This window comes from Triticum urartu, chromosome 6A (genome assembly GCF_056163025.1).
Source record: "Triticum urartu cultivar PI428250 chromosome 6A, HENAU_Tu73, whole genome shotgun sequence".
NCBI lineage: Eukaryota > Viridiplantae > Streptophyta > Magnoliopsida > Poales > Poaceae > Triticum > Triticum urartu.
This window is the reverse complement of record NC_141878.1, coordinates 551,497,053-551,505,827: the sequence shown is the minus strand read 5'-3', so window position 1 is coordinate 551,505,827 and position 8,775 is coordinate 551,497,053. Positions and strand designations below refer to the sequence as shown.

Below are 8,775 nucleotides of genomic sequence, written 5' to 3'. Positions count from 1 at the left end.
GAGTGCGAACGGCCGACCTATTGACGAGGGGTAAAACCATGAGCAGTAAATTTATCGGATGACCATCCAAAACATTGACGTGTGCATGAGGGGCGTTCCCTGGGCTATGCCACCTCAGCACTTTTACTGTCGCAATTTTTTTACGCTCAATCGCTAGCGATGCCCAGGCCATCACTGTTTTTACTGTGCATCGTCGAGAGAAAGAAAGAAAAGGAGAAAATGCGTGAACTGGGCCCCTTTTCATCTCTCACACGCAGGCAGCCTCCCTCCTCTCTTGTTTTGGCTTTCCACTCTCGAGCTAGGTTTGCCGCCGCCGCCGTTGCCGCCCCATCGCTCCTCCGGCGCTGGCCATCGAAGGAAGGTCATCTTCTCCTCTTGGTGGCTTCCTCATAGCAAGATTGGGCGCTACTCCTCCGCACAGCCCCGTCGGCAATAGCGAGAAGGCAGGCGGCGCCGCGAGCTCTTGTCCCGAGGAAACCGCAGGAGGACGAGGTTGATGCGGTCGTCTGCGCCTCCTCCGACGGCGAGGCCAGCCTCCTTTTCACCTCTGCTAGACCCGCAGGTCCATCTCTCTCTCTCTCTCTCTCTCTCTCTCTCTCTATTTGAGTCTCTCTCTCGATTTGGGACTGTTTGTAAGTGAAACGTCAAACCCTGGTGATTTGGGTCTGTGTTCAAGGGGAGGCAAGTCTAGATTTGCATTTGTTTTCTCATGGTGTTCCAGGTATATAACCATTAGGTGTTGTGCTGACTATAGTAAAATCTTATAAATTTTGACTGGATGGTGAGAAATCTGTGAATGTGTATTGAGAAATCAATACAAAGCTTCCAAGTTTTTATGCAATCTTGAGTGTTTTCCCACTACCAAAAGTGATAGTTACAGTGTGTGATGAATTTCTGAATAAGATAGTTAAGCTTCTATATGATTCAGGCTTTGACAAAATAAAGATTCGCATAGTAGCCATAATTCTTCTCTCTCTTTTTTTGCCTCCTTTCAGACTCTATACTTCACTACCATCATTTATCAAGTGTGTAGCATGTTTCCTTTTCACATGTGTACTGTTTTTTTTAGTTTGTATCTACCGTAGCAGAGTACATCAATGATGTTTAGAAAATTCTGTTTTTTGTTTTTTAATAAATGTTCTTCAATGTAGCTATCCATCTTCCATTGCTCTTTGTTCCTATTGGATGGTGGCGCCCTAGGAGTGGATGATTGAATTTAGTCCTACTGTCATGTGTGAGGGTGATGTAAAAGGATGAACTAATAACTGGATCTTCAGTAGGATCGCTCAACAGATGGTTTCACAGGTAATTTTCCATAAATGTGCAAGTGCGTTGGTTTGCATGACCGAATCAGCGCCATTTACCTTTTTGAAGGCCTACCACGTTTTGTCCTTTTCATAACAGATTTTCATATCAACAGGCTGGTATAACCGGATGTGAGAAGATAGTTGAGAATCTTCTGTTTGCAGTTAGCACACACACAAATTCTCCCTGCTACATCTGAGAATTCTTATGCATGTGACTTATGAGATGCGCTTGCATGTGAAGGACATAGGCTACCATTCAATACCCAACCAATGCACTTGTCCATTGTCTTGCTCTTATTAGGTAGTCGCTTCAATGAAAGTATATCTTGCGCTTGTTCATTTTCCTATCCATTTCAATAGATAGTTTGCATTATCTATTTTTTTCTGGGAGTTGAGCAAAGAATTAGTTATCTTTCCCTTATGCTGTCAATCTGAAGTATTTCTTGCTATGTCACTTCAAATTAAGAACCCTGCAAAGCTAGATGTTTCACTGTCAGCCCTGAATCCCATGACCACACTACCGGGTCATAAGGCAATGGTGAACTGCACGCTGTGGCTTCCAACCAAGAAGGCTGCACTCCAGGTATGCTACCTCCTTTTTACACTTATTTTCTCTGTCTCTCTTAACTCTCTTTCTGTTGCATCTGAACTGAAATGATTAGCTAGAATAATCAGGCTGAAACAAAACCATGTCTTGTACTGTTGTTCATGCACTGAGCTACATTTTGAGGCAAAATTAGAGTATGATCCTGAGACGATTGTCTTAATGGATAATTGATCGTACTTGAGAGGAGTTAGCTATAGATACATAGCACCAGTATACATCAAGCAAAAGAAAGTTTAATCTGATCCGGTAATGAGTACTGAACAGTTGGCTGGTGGTTTGTTAATTTGTTCCTCTGTAATTCGAAGCAGGGAGACGCACTATCTATTGTCCGGAAGTTCTGATGGTGCTATTATGGCGTGGAAGATTGGTTCTGGAATAGGCAAGGTGAATTTCTTCTGTTTCACCCTATATGTGTTTGTTGTCGTTGGAATTCTGTTTGAAGCGCCTTTTCTGCAATTTCTTGACATTAGATTTTTCTTTCATTGTTCGGGTCTGCTCTGCATTCATGGACGGTTTTGTCGTTTTGGTAATCTCTTATATAAACAATCTGGATGATTGTTTTAGTAGGTAGTTATGATCTACTGATCTTCACAAAAATCGAAATTGAATGAGGGAACCAACTAACTGTGTGTTGTTGTTGCTAATCTGGTCCTCGCTAGCTCCTGGGTACATGGACTCCCTACAAAAAAAGCTTGGATCCACTATGGATCATTTGCTGCCTTGGAGTGACCATGGCCAAGAAGACGTTCGTACCTGTTCCCCGGTGTTGTCCGGCGGGTCAGTGCTTGCGCGCTCTTCAACGCCTTCATTTTTGTTGTCTCCAATGATCTTTCGCTACACGCTCTGCCACTAGCACATCCCCTGTAGTAAGGTAACTAACTACTACCATCCGTGCTTGTGCTTGTACCAATTCTGAATTATTTCAGTCCAGTTTGAGGCCAGCCGCAGCCACGACATTGACGGCATCCATCGATCCTGGATCCTTCGACATCTGGATAGACCGTTGCTCCCTAATCGACTACGACGATGGGCTCATCAATATCACCTGCCACAGTATCGAAATCACCGCCTCCATGTCATTCTGTTGTTTGTCCCTGCTACCAAGTCACTCAATGCTTGGTTTCTCTCAACAAATTTCACTCATTACATTGGATATTGTGCTGTACTGGTGAAAATAATTGTGTGTGTATGTGATTGAATTTTTTTATGATTGATGTTATGATGGTTAATCACATTGTACACTTGGGCGATCAAACTAATATCCATATATCTTGCATCAATATTGTAGTTATTGATGACATAGCTTATGAGGAAAGACCATGGTAAATGAAGAGACAACGTTACACTGGCTTCTATCTCTGTGAGGTCAGTAGCAATATGGTCATTTGATGCAACAAACCAGAGGAACAAGTCCAGGTTCATCAATCATAGTTGTGAACCAAACACGAAGATGCAGAAATGGTTAGTTATATTCTGCTACTTATTCTATATCTTTGTTGATAACCCTGATATTTGCTAATGGTATCATGCTACTTCACGACAGTAGATGGATAGACCAGAGTTAATTTCTCAAGCAAGTGGAGGTCCAGTGGCATGAGGGATCACTACACAAGCTAAGTGAGGTACTCCAGTAGCTGGACGAAATGGTTTACCTAAAAAAAGTTGCACGAATTTTCCTAAAAAAAGTAGCCGCACGAATCATGATGTGAAAAAGCATCTAATGACCGATACGGAGAATGATGCCAAACTTGAAACTCAGCCAGACCGCTTTAAGAATCGTGAGAGGCCACCTCGAGGAGAGTGTGGTGGGATCGGATGAGGGTGCCTGAGGTGTCGTGCACCTTGCCGAGGTAGACAAAGGCGAAGCGACCATCGCCGATCTAAGGCCACATCAGTGCCACCGTTCTCTACGCCGTACATGAAGCATGTTGTGAGGCGTCGTCCGGCTGGGGTCGCCTCTCCCACTTCGCTCCGATGTCGATGCCTGACCTTAGATCACTAGGAGCTCACTCCCTCCTCGATCCCTCCTCTTCTTTGTCGCGTTGCCATCGGGTCTCCCCTCCCTGCCATTGAACTCCGGTCTAGGGCTGGGATAGGAGCTCCTCGATGAGCGGGGTAGGACTCTGGGAGTGGCCGCTCTGACGAGATGGGAAGGACGGGGGAGAGGCGATGGCTGCGCACGGGTGTAGAGTGGGGAGGAGGAGAGACGTGCGGCTCAGAATGGGGATTGGTGGCCAGGTACCCATGAAACCACCCACCATGGTATTGCCATGTCACTCGTAGCCAACCTAATAGCTCACTTATACAATAATTGTCATATTACACTAGTGCAGAACCGGGCAATAGCACCGGTTCGTAAGGCCCTTTAGTGCCGGTTTAGGAACCGGCACTAAAGTTTCGGCACTAAAGGCCCCCCCCCTTTAGTACCGGTTCAGCACGAACCGGTGCTAAAGGGGAACCACGTGGCACGAGCCAGCTCCGGGGGCCGGGAGCCCTTTAGTACCGGTTGGTAACACCAACCGGTACTAAATGGTTGTGGGTTTTTGTTTTATTTTGTATTTTTCAATTACATTTGTGTTATCAATTTAATTTAGGATTGTTTTACGTTATAATGAGTTGTAGTCGTCATCATCATCATCATCATCATCATCGCATATTAATAAATAAATAAACTCTAGCTAGCTAAAAATCATCATAGTCGTCTAATTACCACTATTTAATCATCATAGTCATTACCGCTAGCTATCTAATCATCATCAACGCTGGCTAGCTTAAAGAGGAAACATTCACTTTGTAACAGAAGCAAAGATATCATCAAGTTCAACATAATCATCACCAACATCGAAGTTCAGGACACGGACATGAGACAAGTACTAATTAAGAGCATGAACTAGTAGCTACTGATCCTGCTGCTCCCTCTCAGGTAGAATAGCATAGAACATGTATAGCTCTCCTGATTCATCATACTGGAGCATGCAGATGAATCTGTCTCCGAATCTTGGGTTGCGCTTCTCCTTGCTGCCCCCTAGTACTTCTCTGTGATCGTTAACAATTTTGCTCCAATCTTTCACTATTAAGCATTCTTCGCTTTCAGAAATCCTGAATGCACTCATGTGCAATGTAGGAAATCTTGGTCGTAAGCTAACCATTGACATGCGACCTTTTGTCTCAATCCACTGAGGCACAACTGTCATCGGAAGTCCCTGTTGAAGAACATCGTATAGTAATTAATATACTAAGCAATGAAAGTTTAGCTTCAAAAATAATGTATACAAAAGATGCACTAATTAAGGACAAATATTTAAAATCTTACCATCTTTTGATTATAGATGTGACCGTAGTTCAATACGATCACCATTGGTCGCACGTTTTGAGTACTAACATTTCTAAGTTTAGGAAAAAATTGTCTTGACAGTATTAAGATCCTCAAGCCATGAAACATAATGACTTATCTCCTCGCAGTTTAGTTGAGCCCCGGGGCAGTAGTAGGTCCTGTCTACCAAGCGCCGAACATGTTTGCTTGAACCGAAATAAGCTGACAATACAAATTAGTTGTCAACTATTTTTGAATAAACTGTATGAAAGACATAAACATATGCATGCATGGTTGAGAAAAACTCACCAAATGGTAGAACTGCAGGCGTTTGCACATCGACCCAGATGTCTATATTACCTTCAATATCATCTTCCGGACGAATAGCAAAGGTGATAACCATATCAGGCTCAAATGCATAAGCCTTGCATAGTGCTTGCCAAGTTTTGCATTCAAAATGGGTGTATGTGTCTCCATTATATAATTTGACGTTGAAAGTATACCCATGCTCCGTCTTCAAATAAACTCTCTTTACCTCCATATCATCTATAGCACTAAAACCTATCTTATCCAAGACAAAAATTCTTGCATGGCAGGGGATGCGCTAGTAGAATAGTGAAAATTTAAAATTATAAGTTGAAGCAAATGAAGCATAAGTTTTGCATTCAAATAATAATTGACAAAGTGACTTACTGTATCAACTTCGAATGTCTCATCCAGCTTGATGCTGAAGCGCCTACCATCAACAAGGAAATTTTGGTCGCACAGGCCGCGCTGGTCTTCACAGTGTTCGCACATAATGAAATCTTTTTCGTCGTCAGATGACATTTCCTATGTTCATATAGGTGAAACATTAAACACCTATATCTAGCCAAATATATATTCATCTAACATTTGACATTAATATATCTAACTATATTCATCTCTAACAATTGACATTACTATATATTTAACTTTTCTATCGAATTCATCTAACATTCGACATTAATGTAACATTTATATAAACTAAAAATATATAAAAATTAAATAAACAGAAAAACTCATTAACAAATAATATTTTAATTAGATCATCAAATCTCAGATACATAAATTTTCTTACTGAAAATAAACTAATTATATTAATTATTCAACTAGTTCAAATCTCATATACCTAAATAAACTAGTTCGACAATTTTCTTACTAAAAATAAACTAGTTATATTAATTATTCAACTAGTTCAAATCTCATATACCTAATTAATATCTAGTTATATTCATCTCTAACAATTGACATTAATATATATTTAACTTTTCTATCTAATTCATCTAACATTCGACATTAATCTAATATTCGATCATCTAATTAACTTTTCTAAAAAACAGAAAACAGAAAATATGTAAAAAAATGTGTGTCTGTGTGTGTATGTGTGTGTATGTATGTAACATCCCAAATTTTCAATTTGGAATGTTATACACTAGATCATATGCATATCATATTTTCTTGCATTTCGGTTGATCCTAGAAATTTCACGCAACTCAAGGACCCTCGGAGAGAGTTGGAGATTTCGTTATTTTCATATTTGAGAGTTTTCTCGAATTTTGAAAATAGGATCATTTGATTATTTATTTTATCTTCAGTAATTTTTCCGGTGTCGAAATATATGAGAGAGGGAATAATATGACTTTCCCAAAATTGAGGAAAAATGAAGATTTAATAAATAGATCAATTTTGTTGCCGGAGTTTTATTTGCATTTTATTGGATAGGGAAAAATGCGCGTTTTCGAAAATTGCATTTTAGGTCCGGAGAAAAGTTCATTTTGTTCGGCTCATTTTTAGGAGTCGGGGAAAAATTACTTTAGATTTTTCGGAGTTCGTTTAGTGCTCTTTTGTTTTTTTTTCTGCGCGAGGAAACTATTTATAAAAAAAATAAAAAAATTGAGCAGCGCCTTGGGCCAAAGGCCCAAGCCAAGCCACCTACCGCCGCGCTCCCAGGCGCCAGGCGCCGAGCCAGGAGCCGGTCCTTGCTAGGACCGAATCCTTTTAGGATTCTAGGGCGCCCCCTTGTCCCCTTTTCCTTATTTCGTTTTTTTAGTCCTACACCGTTTTATTTTCTAGATCTTTCCTACTCCTATTCTAATTCCTTGTCCTCTACCCCAAGTAAACCCCTCCCCTCCCCAATATAAATACCCAAGCATCCCCCCTCTAAACACATCAAATCAATGCCGCAACAAGCAGCAGCACGCAGTTTCACCCCGCGCCCTGCGTCACCCGTGCCGCGCTGCCGCCACACCACCGCGCCGCCGCCGCCCCTCACCCGCACCGCCGCCGCCGCCCAACGCCGCCGCCGCCGGAGCCCCGCACCGGAGACCTCACCAAGGTTGCCCCGCGCTACATCTATTCTTTTCATCGGATCGTTTTCTTCTAATCGTTCCGATTCTTTTCTTCTCTAAACCGTTCCGGTTTTTTAGATCGGTTTTTCGATCGGTTTTTCTTCTCCGAAACCCTAGATCGGATTCGTTTTCTTCTCCGATTTAGTTGCTTTGGACCGTTCGTCCTAACGAACGTGATCACCGGATTCTTCTAGGTTAACGACATCCGTTCGTTTAACCGTTCTTCTTTTTCCTTTTTCGTCGGATTTATTCCGCGGTCGCGATCTCAGATCCGATCTTCTTTCTAGTCCTTCTTTTCGCTCGTTTATCAGAATCAGGTGATTCGAGCGCCTGAAGTTTCGTCTCGAAACCGCTGTTCCGTCTAATCAACTTGAACAAGCTTTTGCTACAGTAAAATTTTGACCTAGTTTCAACTTGCTAGAACCGAGTTGTTTTCTTCCGCCGTTTGTTTTTCGTTCTTCCTTTGCAACCGGAGTTCTTAAGTTGAACTACCTGGTTCGTTCTCTTGTTCGAGTTTTACCTGTGCATTAGATGAGTACTTATTGTATGCTTGTTGTTTGTCTGTGATAGATTACCTGGATTGCGCCGCTTGTTACTTCGAAACCCTAGGACTCGCGGATCATCAGCAAGGCAAGTAACACTTTGATCATACCTTTTCTACAACCCATGTTTTATTGCATTAGATCAATCCTCACACATTGCATGATTAGGATCTAATTAAATTGTGGGATGGGAAGTAGATGAGGTAGTACCTATTACCTGTATTATTATGAAACCTTTGGGAGTTACTTCTACGTTTGCTTATATTATGCCATGCTATGCTAGTAGACGTGGATTGGGTGAGTGATATCCATGACAGATGTGAGATTGATAATTTTAATGGTTTATCTAAGGTGGCAACTTAAACACACATCTGGGTGGATTGAGGCACCTGATGTCTATCAGGACTTGCCTGTTTTTTTTCGGACCGCCACCCAGGCTCAAAGGGATCATATGATCTTTCATGCTAGAAACTTCCGTGTGCAGCCACATGCCACTATGGGCTCTGGCATAGTTGACTAAGTTATGCGAACTCTTACGGGGTGGACTAGCAGATGTAGGGGTTGTAGGTGGTACGGTCTACCCCACATGTAAGGTGCTAGTGCTTCTGAAAGACTATGTCTCGGTCATCCGTTTCTC

At 41.9% G+C, this 8,775-nt stretch overlaps 1 long non-coding RNA gene across 3 annotated transcripts; it reads left to right on the top strand.

The window, feature by feature from the left end:
- The first annotated feature begins 252 nt into the window (after positions 1–252).
- On the top strand, positions 253–8,226 carry LOC125514916 (uncharacterized). 3 transcript variants are annotated; one of them, XR_007286669.2, is made up of 8 exons: positions 253–562; positions 1,152–1,305; positions 1,421–1,608; positions 1,774–1,890; positions 2,223–2,298; positions 2,574–3,375; positions 3,458–3,536; positions 8,167–8,226. It is a non-coding gene; the product is annotated as an uncharacterized LOC125514916 (long non-coding RNA). The 3 variants fall into 3 exon arrangements; XR_007286670.2 differs by having other exon boundaries at positions 1,421–1,890; positions 2,574–2,785; positions 2,846–3,375; XR_007286668.2 differs by having other exon boundaries at positions 1,421–1,890.
- The last annotated feature ends 549 nt before the right edge of the window (positions 8,227–8,775 follow it).